Source organism: Bos taurus, chromosome 17 (genome assembly GCF_002263795.3).
Source record: "Bos taurus isolate L1 Dominette 01449 registration number 42190680 breed Hereford chromosome 17, ARS-UCD2.0, whole genome shotgun sequence".
In the NCBI taxonomy this organism is placed as follows: Eukaryota; Metazoa; Chordata; class Mammalia; order Artiodactyla; family Bovidae; genus Bos; species Bos taurus.
The window spans coordinates 9,158,198-9,174,710 of record NC_037344.1 but is presented as its reverse complement, the minus strand read 5'-3'; positions in this window follow the sequence as shown (position 1 = coordinate 9,174,710).

The following is a 16,513-nucleotide window of genomic DNA, read 5'->3' as shown; positions in this document are numbered from 1 at the left end:
GCCCTGATTGACATCACCAGATTACCTTTGAATTATAATGCATTCCATTCAGATCACTAAGGCTTGAATATGCCTTAGGCTCAGAGACCTAATTGGAGTTTTCTTTTGCAGTTCCATTTTCCTCCGAAGGGTTACAGAATTACAGCTAATAGGTGGAGAAAGGGTATTCCAGAACATTATATTTAATTTGGTGGGATTGTCCATTTTGTAATATCCGTGTCTCAGTCCCTTTATGCACTTCCTGTGTTGATGCTTCAATGGCCTTCCTTTTTTAAGGTGCATAATTCCATTATCAAATATGCTTTCTTTCCCCTGTAATGTCTTTTCCATTGGAGTTGTAGGAAATTGTTCTCATTTTGGTTTTTAAAATAAATAATCAGTGACTTTTTGGTAATAATACTTATGATTACCTTTTGAAATGTAGTAAAATTTTGAAAGTGGTTCCCCACCAAAATTCTTAAGACCATGGGAATAAAGGTTTATAACCAGTAGGTTCCTTTTCATGCCTTTATTTCCCCAACTTTCAGTTAACATTTGAAGTTTCCTTGCTTATATTTGGTAATCAGGTTGCTCATAGCTTGACCCTTCCTGTTCTCCCTCTACTCTAGGTTCTGTGGTTATCATGTTTCCACACCCAGAAATCAGAAATTGTTCTGATGTGAAGCAGTAACTTGCAGAAATTCCAAGGGGATGAAAAGCCCAAGTGAGAATTAGTGTATCTAGGTCAATACAATGTAACAAATAGTTTTTTAAAATGAGGCAAAAATATTTTCCACAAAAACAAATTGAGGCAAAATGTCAGAGGGGTCAAAATAGAACATTCATGACTTGGCCTGGAAAACACAAAGAAGACCTAAGGAGTGAATCTTGGACCTAAACTCCTTTGACCAAGATTCAAGCAGTCAGGAGACCTAAACTGCTTGAACCCTGGTTAATTGATTAATTCTTAACCCTTTTGAGTACTGGTGAAAGCTGTAAAAATGACGGACCTGAGCCCTGAACTCATGGAACTTACAGTCTATTGGGGGAACATAGTATTATTCAAGTAATTACAGTTACTTACATTCAAGTGCGAACAGGGCCACAATGGAAATGAGTGGCTTTTACATTTTTCAATCATTGAAAAAGTTATGAAGAATGTTCTGTGACATGTAAAAATTATATAAAATTCCAAGTTTCATTTAAAAATTTTATTTAAGTATAGTTACTTTACAGTGTCGTGTTAGTTTCTATTGTGCAACAAAGTAAATCAGCTATACATATACATATATCCCCTCTTTTTTGGATTTCCTTCCCATTTAGGTCACCGCAGAGCACTGAGTTGAGTTCCCTGTGCTATACAGTAGCTTCTCATTAATTTTCTATTGTATACATTTATCAATAGTGTGCATGTCAATCCCAATATCCCAATTCATCTCACCCTCCCCTTACCCCCTTAGTATCCATACATTTGTTCTCTATATCTTTGTCTCTATTTCAGTGTCCGTAATTATAGTTTTATTGGCACACAGTCACACTCACTTGCTTGTGTATTGTCTAGGGCTACTTTTTCACTACAATCACAGAGTTGAATAGTTGTGACCCAGCCCATACTGAATACAAAGCCTAAGATATTTACTATCTGACCTTTTACAGAAAAACTTTATAGACTCTGGTTCTGAGGGAATGAGTTTTAAAGTTTATTTTGTTCCCTTGGTAAAGGAAAGCATTGGTTGTAGCACTTCTAAAAAGAGTACTTAGAAGTTGTAGACCTTCTTTCTGTAGAAATTGCAATTATTACTGGGACTGAATAAATGGAAATACAAGAAAATCAAGGGAGTTTTACAGAGAAAGCTGTTTTTTTCAGAAGAGAAGCCAAGACTGTGTGTTTGTATTATTTTAATGAATTTTCTGTTTTTCTCCTAAACTATTCCTTTCTAGCTCATAATATATTTATATATATTTGATTGAGAATAATTTTGTCTTTTTTTCTCACTTACCAGGTTCAAATTACAGGAAATGAAATTGGTTGGCAGCTGGTGTATATTACAGTTTCACTGAATCATTATTTTATTTAAATAAGAACATGTTTATGCTGTGTGTTGATTTTAATTTAATGAAGGGAAACTATGAGAAAACTGGAGAAAATGATGGAAAAGTGAAGAGTAAGATGATGAAGACATGGGTTTTGGAGTCGTGGGATTAAGGAACTACAAGCACGTTGTCTAACCTCTTTTAACTTTAGTTCCATTACTCTAAAACCAGTATATCAGTACCTCTTTTATATTGTTATGAGGATTAGGTCAGATTATACATCCAAAATGTTTGACATAGTGCCTAATCAGATCAGATCAGATCAGTCGCTCGGTTGTGTCTGACTCTTTGTGACCCCATGAATCGCAGCACGCCAGGCCTCCCTGTCCATCACCAACTCTTAAATGTGTAATTTTTTATTACTACTATTATTATTTTTAAGCTTCTTGAAGTAAGGAACGCGCTATATTTGTCTTTAAGTTACTATGGGCTGTCATATAGTAGGGGCTCACATTTGTTTGGTAAATATATAAGATGTAGATATCCTCACATTTCAAAACTTCTGTAAAACAATTTTTTTTTAAAATACTAGTATTTGAATTCTAAGTAACAGGAGTAATATTACTTTAGTTCATGGCAATATTTGTGGAGAAATAATATATTAGAGGGGTCATATGTTAAAATAATACATTAGAGAGGTTAGAGAAAATGTAAAAAGTGAGTTAAAATCCACATTACAGTCAAATAAATACAGAATTAATGCTTAGACAAGTCAAATCAGTGATGCAGAGAAAAGTTGTGAGAGGCCCCCCGGTGCATGTTTTTATGCAAAGAAATGAGAATGGTGAGATCAAGATAATAAACATAAAAGCACATCTGCAAATGGATAATCCCTGAAGTAGAGAACAAAACAAATGGGAATGAAACACTAATCAAAGATGTACTGCAAGAAAATTTTTCTGAACTGAAGAAATTCTGTTTAGCTTGCTTTTTTCTGTTTCTTGATTCTTTCTGTAGCAATCATATCTTTGCATACCTTTGTACAATTAAACAAAATTCCTGGGGCTTCATGTGGATTATTAGTAATGCAGGAAGAGGAGAGCATTTATAATTTTGGAATAGTCAAGATGCTTTTAAATCTTATTTGTGTAAAAGCCAAGGAAAGTTTAAACACAGATGTCTAAAACCTCATCTAGGTTGATTTACAAATTTGAACTAAAGTACTAGATAATGCATTGATTTATTAAACATTGTGATGAAAGTTTGTGTCCCATAAAGGAACCTAAAATATTAGCCATGGAGGTGATCAGTTATTTAGGCTTAGTGAAGTGAAAGAAGCTTAGTTGTGTCTGACTCTTTGCAACCCCATGGACTGTCCATGGAATTCTCCAGGCCAGAATACTGGAGTGGGTAGCCTCTCCCTTCTCCAGGGGATCTTCCCAACCCAGGGATCGAACCCAGGTCTCCCGCATTGCAGGCAGATTCTTTACCAACTGAGCTATGAGGGAAGCCCTATTTAGACTTAATAACATATATAAGTTCAATAATGTATATATTTATTAGCACTCTTTCTGGCTTGGGAAAGAGTAGACTATAAATGTAAATAACATAAAATTCTTGCTATCAAAGAAACTAGTAACCTGGTTGAAGGGGAAAACTATGCAGAAAAAATAAAGAAATGGACAAAGAAAAGATCATTAAAAGTATAAAGCATGGTTTGACTAAGGAATCAAGAAGCTTCAAATTTTCATATTAGACCATTGGTTATATAAAAGGGGCAATTTCAAGGTATGCGTCAGAATTATGATTGATTTGAAATCAGGTTCTGGATGTTGGAAATCACTTTCCTAGAGCTGTTTTAAGCATCATCACAGTGGCACAAGTTGTTTTTGGATCTTTCTACCTCTCTCGAAATGGAGCCATTTGATCTGCCTCTCCTCTCACATTCTACCTCTCTGGGCCTGCTCTTCCTCCTCTTCCTTCTTATCATAATAAGAGCTGTCATTTGTTAGACATTTTAAAAGTGACAGTTAATATTCGCACATGATGTAGTCTGTGCCAGATACTGTCTCAGTGTATTACTTAGTAATCAACATGCATTATTCAGCAAACTTCCTAACGCATTTATGAGGTAGATACTATCTTTATTCCCCTGTTACAGTTAGGGGGCCTGAAGCAAAGGGAATTTGAGTAGTTTGTCCAAGGTTACAACTTTTAAATGTCAGGGCTGGGATTTGAATCCGTGATCTATCCTCAACTCTGGGTGCTCTTAATTGCTATGCTACACTGACTGTGACAAAACCCTACAGTTGGTGTTATAATTATTTTCAAAAGATCTGCAAGAACCTTCCAGGACATTATTATCTTCATTTTCATATGATAAAACTGAAGATTAATTAACTCGTCCAAAGTCACAGTTAGGGCTCAAACCCAGGTTTGAATGAAAACAGATACCTGTTTCCATTACACAGCACTATCTCTATGGGCTTTCCAGGTGGCACTGGCAGTAAAGAACCTCACCTGCCATTGCAGGAGACTCAGGAGTCTTGGGTTCAATCCCTGGGTCAGGAAGATCCTCTGAAGGAGGGCATGGCAACCCACTCCAGTCTTCTTGCCTAGAGAATCCCTTGGACAGAGGAGCCTGATGGGCTACAGTCCTTAGGGTTGCAAAGAGTCAGACATGACTGAAGACACTTAGCACGCACATACTGTCTCTTATGGAATTTTAGATAAGATATCCTCTAAGAAAAATTTTCAGTCTGAACCAAAAAAAATTCATATACTATGAATATGTAATACATTTTAGATAGATGATTTTACTTTTAGAAGGCCTGTTTTTAAACAGATTTCAAAAGTAGATTTTTAGGGGGATAGGAATACATCTAAATGCTTAGTCACAAAGCCTTTTATTTATAAATACAGGATTGGAAAAGTTACATATTGCTTAGTTTTCTCTCAGAAATATTGAGGACAATAAAAAAGTCATCTCAATAAAAGCATGCTAAACTTATAATCTATAGCAATTTTAGAGCAAATTAACTGTTAGATTTCTTATGATTATACTTTGTTATCAGGTGTTAGAATGACATACACAAATATAGGAAATTAGCATTTACATCACTATATCAAGTCTAACAAATTCATTTATTGCTAAATGTGTTTTCCAGGAAGAATACAGAGTTGGATCAAAAAGATAATTGGACCAGTGTTCTTGAATGTGGTTTAGATGGTATGTAGAAGAAGCCTTCATGTAGACTTGAAGCTAATGACCTAGTAAGGTATGTGCTTTGAGTTTTCCCAGAGACATGAAGTATTTTTAAGCTGTCTCTATTCTCATTTGGATGCTTCTTATATCACAGACTACCAGTTTGTATGAGAGCTGCAGCAGCTGCTGCTAAGTCACTTTAGGCATGTCTGACTCTGTGCAACCCCATAGACGGAAGCCCACCAGGCTCCTCTGTCCCTGGGGTTCTGCAGGCAAGAACACTGGAGTGGGTTGCCATTTCCTTCTCTAATGCCTGGAAGTGAAAAGTGAAAGGGAAGTCGCTCAGTCGTGTCAGACTCTTCGCGACCCCATGGACTGCAGCCTACCAGGCTCCTCCGTCCATGGGATTTTCCAGGCAAGAGGACTGGAGTGGGGTGTCATTGCCTTCTCTGGTATGAGAACTAGCTGACACTACAATACCTGTGGCAAGCTGGGTGAAGCCAACTGGTCTACCATATATAATCGTCTTCTAGTTTCACATTTCTTGTCATCATTTTTATGACTGATCTATCTTATAAAGATTATCTTCCCATTTGGTTTATTCATCTTGGCTATTCGTGTGATTCTGAATAAATTTTTCAGTTTCAGCCCTTTGTATGCATAAACTTAAGAAAGCAACAGACTGCCTTCACTTATTTTGTATCTTTGAATAGTAATTTGAATTAACACACTATTTTGGTGAATTGTCAGGTAAAAATTTTAACAAAAAGATATTTTTAAGAAAGCATACAAGTTTGAGTCAACTGAAGTTCTCCTTGGGTAAAAGCTGACTCAAAATGTTTAAAGTTCCTATCTTGAAAGAAGCATATAAAGGCAGGAAATTTAAGGCCACCTAGTGATTTTTAATATCACAGGGAAAAGTTTTATTTACTTTTGGTATCTTTTTCCCTTTAGAAAAGTAGATTTAAAATGCTAATAAAGACCACTCCAACTTCCTTTGAAAATGAAAAAGGAGCTCAGTTGAGTTCAGTTAAGTCGCTTAGTCATGTCCGAGTCTTTGCGACCCCATGAATCGCAGCACGCCAAGCCTCCCTGTCCATCACCAACTCCCAGAGTTCACTCAGACTCACGTCCATCGAGTCAGTGATGCCATCCAGCCACCTCATCCTCTGTCGTCCCCTTCTCCTCCTGTCCCCAATCTCTCCCAGCATCAGAGTCTTTTCCAAGGAGTCACCTCTTCGTGTGAGGTGGCCAAAGTACTGGAGTTTCAGCTTTAGCATCATTCCTTCCAAAGAAATCCCAGGGCTGATCTCCTACAGAATGGACTGGTTGGATCTCCTTGCAGTCCAAGGGACTCTCAAGAGTCTTCTCCAACACCACAGTTCAAAAGCATCAATTTTTTGGTGCTCAGCTTTCTTCACAGTCCAACTCTCACATCCATACATGACCACTGGAAAAACCATAGCCCTGACTAGATGGACCTTTGTTGGCAAAATAATGTCTCTGCTTTTGAATATGCTATCTAGGTTGGTCATAACTTTCCTTCCCAGGAGTAAGCATCTTTTAATTTCATGGCTGCAGTCACCATCTGCAGTGATTTTGGAGCCCCCAAAAGATAAAGTCTGTCACTGTTTCCACTGTTTCTCAGTCTATTTCCCATGAAGTGATGGGACCAGATGCCATGATCTTTGTCTTCTGAATGTTGAGCTTTAAGCCAACTTTTTCACTCTCTACTTTCACTTTCATCAAGAGACTTTTTAGTTCCTCTTCCCTTTCTGCCATAAGGGTGGTGTCATCGGCATATCTGAGGTGATTGATATTTCTCCTGGCAATCTTCATTCCAGCTTGTGCTTCTTCCAGCCCAGTGTTTCTCATGATGTACTCTGAATGTAAGTTAAAGAAGCAGGGTGATGATATACAGCCTTGACGTACTCCTTTTCCTATTTGGAACGAGTCTGTTGTTCCATGTCCAGTTCTAACTGTTGCTTCCTGAGCTGCATATAGGTTTCTCAATAGGCAGGTCAGGTGGTCTGGTACGCCCATCTCTCTCAGAACTTTCCACAGTTTGTTGTGATCTACACAGTCAAAGGCTTTGGCATAGTCAATAACGCAGAAGTAGATGTTTTTCTGAAACTCTCTTGCTTTTTCCATGATCCAGCAGATGTTGGCAATTTGATCTCTGGTTCCTCTGCCTTTTCTAAAACCAGTTTGAACATCTGGAAGTTCACGGTTCACGTATTGCTGAAGCAGGCAGGAATCCCTTAGAAGAAATGGAGTAGCCATCATGGTCAACAAAAGAGTCCGAAATGCAGTACTTGGATGCAATCTCAAAATGACAGAATGATCTCTGTCTGTTTCCAAGGCAAACCATTCAATAACACAGTAATCCACCTCTAGCCCCAACCAGTAACACTGAGGAAGCTGAAGTTGAATGGTTCTATGAAGACCTACAAGACCTTTTAGAACTAACACCCAAAAAAGATGTCCTTTTCATTATAGGGGACTGGAATGCAAAAGTAGGAAGTCAAGAAACACCTGGAGTAACAGGCAAATTTGGCCTTGGAATATGGAATGAAGCAGGGTAAAGATTAATAGAGTTTTGCCAAGAAAATGCATTGGTCATAGAAAACACCCTCTTCCAACAACACAGGAGAGGACTCTACACATGGACATCACCAGATGGTCAACACCGAAATCAGATTGATTATATTCTTTGCAGCCAAAGATGGAGAAGCTCTATACAGTCAACAAAAACAAGACCAGGAGCTGACTGTGGCTCAGATCATGAACTCCTTATTGCCAAATTCAGACTGAAATTGAAGAAAGTAGGGAAAACCACTGGACCATTCAGGTATGACGTAAATCAAATTCCTTATGATTATACAGCGGAAGTGAGAAATAGATTTAAGGGCCTAGATCTGATAGATAGAGTGCCTGATGAACTATGGACGGAGGTTCGTGACATTGTACAGGAGACAGGGATCAAGACCATCCCCATGGAAAAGAAAAAGGAGCTAGGGGTGCAGTATTCACTTAATGATGGGTGTATGAAAATGGCAGCATCCTAGGGAGGGAGTGCCATGGTGTACATATTTTTAAATGAGGATATTAAAGGTTTTTTCTTGACATACTCAAGACAACATATATAGAGAAGAGTTATAACAGTTGCAATTGGGTAAAAAGATAGAACTGGTCTGTTGGAGTATTGTTTTCACATATTTTGGTATTTTTCCCTGAGAGGGCTCAAATAAATGATCAATTAAATATATGTCAAATCTCGCTTTTGAAAAAGCTGTGCATATTTTTATTTATCAGATGGTAATTTTCAAAGATTTTTTTTTTTTTTTAATGTGCTTGAAAGTGAAAGTGAAAGTGAAGTCGCTCAGTCGTGTTGGACTCTTTGTGACCCCATGGACTGTAGCCTACCAGGTTCCACCATCCATGGGATTTTCCAGGCAAGAGTACTGGAGTGGGTTGCCATTTCCTTCTCCAGGAGATCTTCCTGACCCAGGGATTGAACCCGGGTCTCCCACATGGTAGGCATTGTAGGCAGACGCTTTACCGTCTGAGCCACCAGGGAAGATCTTATGTGCTTACTCTTCTCTGAAAACTCTACTTTATCTTCTTTCTTCCTTTCCTAGTATCCCAACTCTGCCATTGGCCTTATTTTCTCAGTCTTCAGTCATTTCAGTTGTTTGTGGTGCACAGAACACCGTGTTGCCCCCCGACCCCTCCATCCAACACAACACACAAGTGTCCAGACTGGACCTTTAGTTACTCAGAGTTCCTTCCCTAGAGCTCTACAGAGTTGCTCACAGCCGTTCGGGTAAAGTCTCTTGAGATCTATGTTATCTGAGCTGACCATCTCTTGTAATGTTTAAGAGTTTAAAACAAGTCAAGAGAAAAATTGAATTAAGATTCCTCTCTATACTAAGAAGTAAAAAGTAAAATGCCTTCCATATTCTTAAATTCTGTCTGAAAGCTTTTCTTTGAGAACTTGCTCTTAATTTCACTATACCTAAAAATTCCCTTAAGACCAACTCGTAGTTGTTAAGTTTAAATTTAAAAAAGATGATGACATAGTCCCCTTTTAAAAAAAATCAGGATATATTAAAAACAAAGTATTTAGGGGACTTCCTAGTGGTCCAGTGATTAAGACCCCTCACTTCCAATGCAGGGGGTGCAGGCTTGATCCCTGATCAGGGAACGAAGATCCCACACGCTGCGTGCTGGGGCCAAAAAATTTTTTTAAGTAAAATTTAAAAACATAACAAAACAAAACAGATCTCTGCACAAAATTGTAGTCTCACTTTGTCCTGTAATATGTGCCACATCCATTCTTGAGATGGTTTATTCAGTTTTAGAATAAAACTAAAACTGATACATGAGATGCTAACATTGATGGATGAGGTTAAAATTTCTGTGAGCCTTGGATGAGGGGCTCACAGAAGCCTACTTACGCTGGAGGAAACAGGAAATGAGGAAGAACTCCACCAGCAGGACCAGGCCCTGCTTATTCTTATGCACATTCACAATTTGTGATTGGTGCAGTGGCCAGATCCAGAGAGAGCTGTCGCCTGTTGTCCCATCCCTTCCTTTTACAGCAGATCATTTTAAAGGCTTAAACTTGCATTGTGGCAAAGTTCATTAATTGTTAATTCTAGCTGAATAGTTTTCTGCTTGACCCAGGGGTAAGCACATTAGAAGGGAAATGTGGCAGGGCATTAAAAGAAGAGCATCACCATTCTTTTAATTTACGTGGGTGTAATAATTATACACCTTGAGGGGAGAATTGGGCAGAATATTAATATATCCCTTTGTGAGTTCAATTTCCTTACTTCTGTACGAGGTATACTCTTTCACCTTTGCAAAATTCAGTGTGACATCACCTTTCATCCTTAGCTTTCCTTTGGGATGTAATCATTAGCAGTTGAGAAAACTTTCACACAGTTTGCAAGTGGAAGAAAATCATTTAAGTAAGTTTAAGTACTCATTTTCACTAAATATTAAGAAAAAATGTCATCTCAGTACAAAGGGCTGTGTTTTAAATATTATCAATGAATGTTCATCTGTTGGCTAGAGAGATTCTTCCTGGCACGAGTCCATGCTTGTCTTCATGAGTGAAAAGAGAACATTTTGTATTTTACCTGCCAGGTGAGAATCTGAGTCATACCTTCCAAACTGCTGTTTTTGGAGGCAGGGAGCCAAAGAGAAATTTAAACTGTAGCAGTCTTCCTTCTCAATATAATGCATAAAATATTGACAGAGCATGTAAAATGGATGGTTTTTAATTTCCAGATCTGGTTATAATGTTCTAATGAACAATCTAGGAGAACACAAGTTAATTTAGAACGTAACTCTTAGAGGAGTGTGCTATGCCCCAGGGCTTTGGCTTAGGAGAGACCTTTGGTAATATTTAGCATTTCTCCATTAAGACTTTTAAGTAGCACAATCTAGGTAGCTTTAGGTTAGGATGTTTCATTTCCTTAGAATAGTTTTTCTCTTATTAGCATTTCCAGTTTTTTGAATATTTATAGAATATGATTGGATTAATAAAAGGTTTTCTAGGAGACAGCTCAACTCATTAATAGGATTTTTAGTATCAGAATTAGCATTTATAATATTATATTTTGAAACAATTGATGAATGAGTTAAATAGAGTGTGCATTTTTAAACTAATGTTTTGATTATGGTTCTGAAATTGAAAACTTCACATTTTTTGAAATAATAATGGGTTTGGTGATTCTGTTGTTTGAATTATTTCCTACTCTTACCCATGCTATGATCAAATTTTAACAGTTAAAAATATTCATATTGTTGTTCACCATTGGCGGTCTTAGATTCAGTAAACTGTTTAAATATTCACCTTTCTTGTGTTCCAATGTGGGGGTTTTCTAATACCACCAAGCAATTCACTGAATTCTGACACTGTCTACGCAGAGATGGGGTCAGAATCCACAGGTTAAGGGCTCAGTCCTACAGCACTGACCCCCTGCCCCATTCCCCTGCCCCAATTTCAGCCACTGTTTTAAGTCCAGGTTGTCATCTCTGCTTCTGACTGACCAGTTACAGACTGGAGTTTCCAAGGACTCTGGCTCCTTGGGTTGGTTAATTTGCTAGAGTGGCTCACAGAACTTAGAGCAGTGGTCCTCAACCATTTTGACATCAGGGTCCAGTTTTGTTGGAAGACAGTTTTTCCATGGACTGGTGAGAGGGATGATTTCAGGATGATTCAGTCTCATTCCATTTATTGTGCACTTTCTTTCTATTATTATTACATTGTGATATGTAATGAAATAATGATACAATTCACCCTAATGCAGAATTGGATCATCAGGCATTAGCTTTTCATAAGGAGCACGCAACCTAGATCCTTCACTTGTGTAGTTATAGCAGGGTTCCCGCTGCTATGAGAATCTAATGCTTCAGCTGATCTGATAGGAGGCGGAGCTTAGGTGGTGGTGCGTGATGGGGAGTGATGGGGAGTGGCTGTAAATACAGATTCACTAGCTTGCCACTAGCTTCACTAGCTCGCCACTCACCTCTTGGTGTGTGGCCTGGTTCATAAAATGCCAGGGACCGCTATGAGAGTTAGGGACCCCTGACTAGAGACACATTTTACAACTAGATTACTGATAAAACTCAGGAACAGCTGGAAGGAAGATATGCCTTAGGCAAGGTCAGAGGAAAGGTCACAGAGCTTCCCTGCCCCAAGCCCCTCCACATGTCACCGACCTGGAAGATCTTTGAACCCCCATCCTTTTGGGTTTTGATGGAGTCTTCATAAACATGGTTGATTAAATCGTTGGCCATTGGTGACTGAACTCCATCTCTAGCCCCTTCTCTTCTACCCAGAGTTGGGGGTGGGGTCATGGGAGTGGTTCTGACCCTCTAATAGCAGGGTTGGCTCCCTTGACAACCAGCCCCTATCCTTAGGAGGTCTCCAAAAGCTGCCTCATTAACATAACAGAGACACCTTTTTCCTCATTTCAAGATCAGGATGAAGACCTAATACACAGTATTTTTTTAATGGTCTGAAAATGGCTTTATGGTATTTTACATATTAAAAATAAACTCCTGATTTTTGTCCTTAAAAAATAATATTCTGGTTAATCCCTTTTGAATTCATAGCATGGATCCTAACAGCACAAAATTATTTTAGAAATTTGATATTAAATGACTTCCTTTGGTTTTTTGTTTATTTTTTCTTTAATTTTTATTTTATATTGCATTATAGTTGATTAAAAATATTTGAGTTTCAGGTTTACAGCAAAGAGATTCAGTTATACATATACATGTATCTGTTCTTTTTAAAATTCTTTTTCTATTTAGGTTATTACAGAGTATTGAGTGGAGTTCCCTATGGATACATATTAATATAAATCACAGTGTCCCAGGTACTCTGGCCCACAATTGTTTAATCCTTTTTAGAAATCTTATTTCAACTCAAACATTACAGTCCAGTAATGATAGAAGTAATGTTTTCCATTGCCTATATCAATGATAGACAGTTTTTATTAAGTTCTGTATTTCTTGCCTTACTTAAATAAGCTTCTCATTGCCAATAGCTGCAGACCAGATATTAGCTTGTCCTTCAAAGACTTCTATTACATGACCTCACACTGCCCTTATGAACTTAACTCTCCTAATTATTCTATGGGAAACGTACTTCCCACCAAGCAAGCTAATCACTTCCCCTACAATACCCTCTGTACATCTGTACTGGAGAGCCTTTTTTGCATTTTCTCTAGCCTCATCATCTTTTCTTTCCCTTTGCTGCTGCTGCTGCTAAGTCGCTTCAGTTGTGTCCGACTCTGTGCGACCCCATAGACGGCAGCCCACCAGGCTCCCCCGTCCCTGGGATTCTCCAGACAAGAACACTGGAGTGGGTACATATTACCCACTCCAGTAATAAGTTCATTACCTTATTGTTGTTCAGTCATTAAGTTGTGTCCCACTCTTTGTGACCCCATGAACTGCAGCATGCCTGGCTTCCCTGTCCTTCACCATATCCCTGAGTTTGCCCAAGTTCATGTCCAATGAGACGGTGATACTGTCCAACTATCGCATCCTTTGTCACCATCTTATCATTTTGCCTTCTGTTTTTCCCAGCATAAGAGTCTTTTCCAGTGAGTCAGTTGTTCAAATCAGGTGGCTAAAGTTTTGGAGCTTTAGCTTTAGCATCCATCCTTCCAATGAATATTCAGGGTTGATTTCCTTTAGGATTGACTGGTTTGATCTCCTTGATGTCCAAGGGACTGAAAAGAGTCTTCTTCAGCACCTCAGTTTGAAAGCATGGATTGTTCAGTGCTCAGCCTTCTTTATGGTCAACTCTCCTGTCCATACATGACTACTGGAAAGACCATAGCTTTGACTATTTGGACTTTTGTCAGCAAAGTGATGTTTCTACTTTTTAATAGGCTATCTAGGTTTTGTTACTGCTTTTCTTCCAAGAAGCAAGTGTCTCCTAATTTCATGGCTGCAGTCTTCATCCACAGTGATTTTGGAGCCCAAGAAGAGAAAATCTATCACTGCTTCCACTTTTTCCACTTGTATTTGCTGTGAAATGATGGGCCTGGCTGCCATGATCTTAGTTTTTTGAATGTTGAGTCTTAACACATTTTCATTTTCCATTTGCACCCTCATCAAGAGGCTCCTTAGGTTCCTCTTTGCTTTCTGCCCTTGGAATGCTATCATCTGCATATCTGAGGTTGTTGCTATTTCTCCCAGCAGCCTTAATTCCAGCTTGTAACTCATCCATGCTGGCATTTTTCATGACGTTCTCTACATATAAGTTAAATAAACAGGGTGACAATATACAGCCTTGACGTATTCCTTTCCCAATTTTAAGCCAGTCAGTTGTTCCATGTAAGGTTCTAACTGTTGCTTCTTGCCCTGCATACAGGTTTCACCGGAGACAGGTAATATGGTTGGGTATTCTCATCTCTTTAAGAGTTTTCTAGTTTGTTGTGATCCACACAGTTAAAGGCTTTAGCATAGTCAATAAAGTAGAAGTAGGTGTTTTTCTGGAATTCCCTTGCTTTCTCTATAATCCAGTGAATGTTGGCAATTTGATCTCTGGTTCCTCTGCCTTTTCTAAAACCAGCTTGTACATCTGGAAGTTCTCGATTTGAGTACTGCTGAAGCCTAGCTTGAAGGATTTTGAGTATTGACCTTACTAGTATGTGAAATGAGCACAATTATCCAGTTGTTTGAACATTCTTTAGCCCTGCCCTTCTTTGGGATTGGAATGAAAACTTACCTTTTCCAGACCTGTGGCCACTGCTGGATTTTCCAAATTTGTTGGCATATTGAGTGCAGCACTTTCACAGCATCGTCTTTTAGGATTTGAAATAGCTCAACTGGAATTCCATCACCTCCACTAGCTTTGTTCATAGTGATGCTTCTTAAGGCCCACTTGACTTCCCATTCCAGGATGTCTGGCTCTAGGTGAGTGACCTCACCATCATGGTTATTCAGGTCATTAAGACATTTTTAATATAGTTCTTCTATGTATTCTTGCCACCTCTTAATTTCTTCTGCCTCTGTTAGATCCTTACCATTTCTGTCCTTTCTCATGCCCATCCTTGCATAAAATATTCCTTTGATATCCCCAATTTTATGGAACAGATCTCTAGTCTTTCCCATTTTGTTATTTGCATCTATTTCTTTGCATTTTTCATTGAAGAAGGCCTTCTTACCCTAATTTAAGAATCTCCACATAAATTCTCATAGCTCTTACACTCTCCTAAATTTGGATTTCAGTAGCATTCACTGTTTATTAGATACTGGTGGCTCAGAGGTTAAAGCGTCTGCCTCCAATGCGGGAGACCTGGGTTCAGTCCCTGGGTTGGGAAGATCCCCTGGAGAAGGAAATGGTAACCCACTCCAGTATTCTTGCCTGGAGAATCCCATGGACGGAGAAGCCTGGTAGGCTACAGTCCACGGGTTTGCAAAGAGTCAGACATGACTAAGCGACTTCACTATTCACCAGGCAAATGCATGAAAACTTTAAATGTGTTTATTTTATTTTATTGGAATGTAATAAGCTTAAGGGCAAAAATGGTCTTATCTGTCTTATTCATATACTGCATGTAATACCTACTCCATAGATGGTACTCAATGTTTATTGAAAAATAGTGAAGGAAGAATGGAAAGAAAGTAGGGAGGAAATGAAAGAAGAAGGAAGGGAGAGAGAAAGAGGTTGATTTATCTCCTGTACCAACAGAAATGTAAGTTTTTGAAAGATAATAGATATGTCTTTGGGTGAAAAAGAAACCATAAATTGGAGAACTGGAAATGCTTACATACATTCATTCAATGAGTATCTGTTAAGTGACTTCTTTTATGTGTCCATGAGGGACTCTTGCTCTCTTTGATCACAGAAAGCATATGACAGCTCTTAGCCTCATCATCCTCAGCATTTGGAAAAATAGCAGTCTTCTCTCATCAAGCTTTTTGGGAATATCTGCTTTCTATGTTTTCCATCTCTATATATGCATAAAAACAAATATTTTCTTTCATCTAATAAATAGATAATGATTATGGATGGGTCATTGTTAAAATAAGAACACAGATAAATAAAGCTTCAGAATAACTTTAATCTTTCTGATGATAAATACCTACTCTTTTAGTTCCAGAAAACAGCAATCTAAACCTCTTCCAAAGTATATTTATAAAGAATGTGTACTCTTATTTTTTGGCTGTGTTTTGTGGCATGTGGGATCTTAGTTCCCAGACCAGGGACCAAACCCATGCCCCCTGCAATAGAAACGTGGAGTCTTAACCACGGAACCCCAGGGAAATCCCAAGGATGTATATGTACTGTTATGTTAATGGGCTGGTTGTCTGTGTGCCTTCATTCCACATGTGTTTTCTTCCTCCATGGCCAGTGCACAAGGAAACGGCATGTATTCAGTTTTTGGTTTAATGTCATCTATTGCCAAAGTAGTGATGGATGTCCTAGTCAACTCTGCCTGTAAAAAAAGAGAATGGGTAGGTTGCTCTGGAATCTTTTCTACCAACACTGTATACCATATCCTATCAGTTAATATATACTTCATAGATTGTAATTAAACCCTTAGGCATTATGGTGACCAGCTTAGCAGCTGTGTGGTGGGTCCTTCCATCTTTCTGCACTGCTGGCCTGGCCAGGTGGACCAGCTCCTCTCCCTGCTGCTGAAGCCCCAGGCATCACATTCTACACATCAGTGGCAGAGAATTAAGAACAGTTTCTTCCTTAACATTAAAAAATATTAAAAATAAAGTCCTTCCCCCAAAGTGCTTTAATATTCT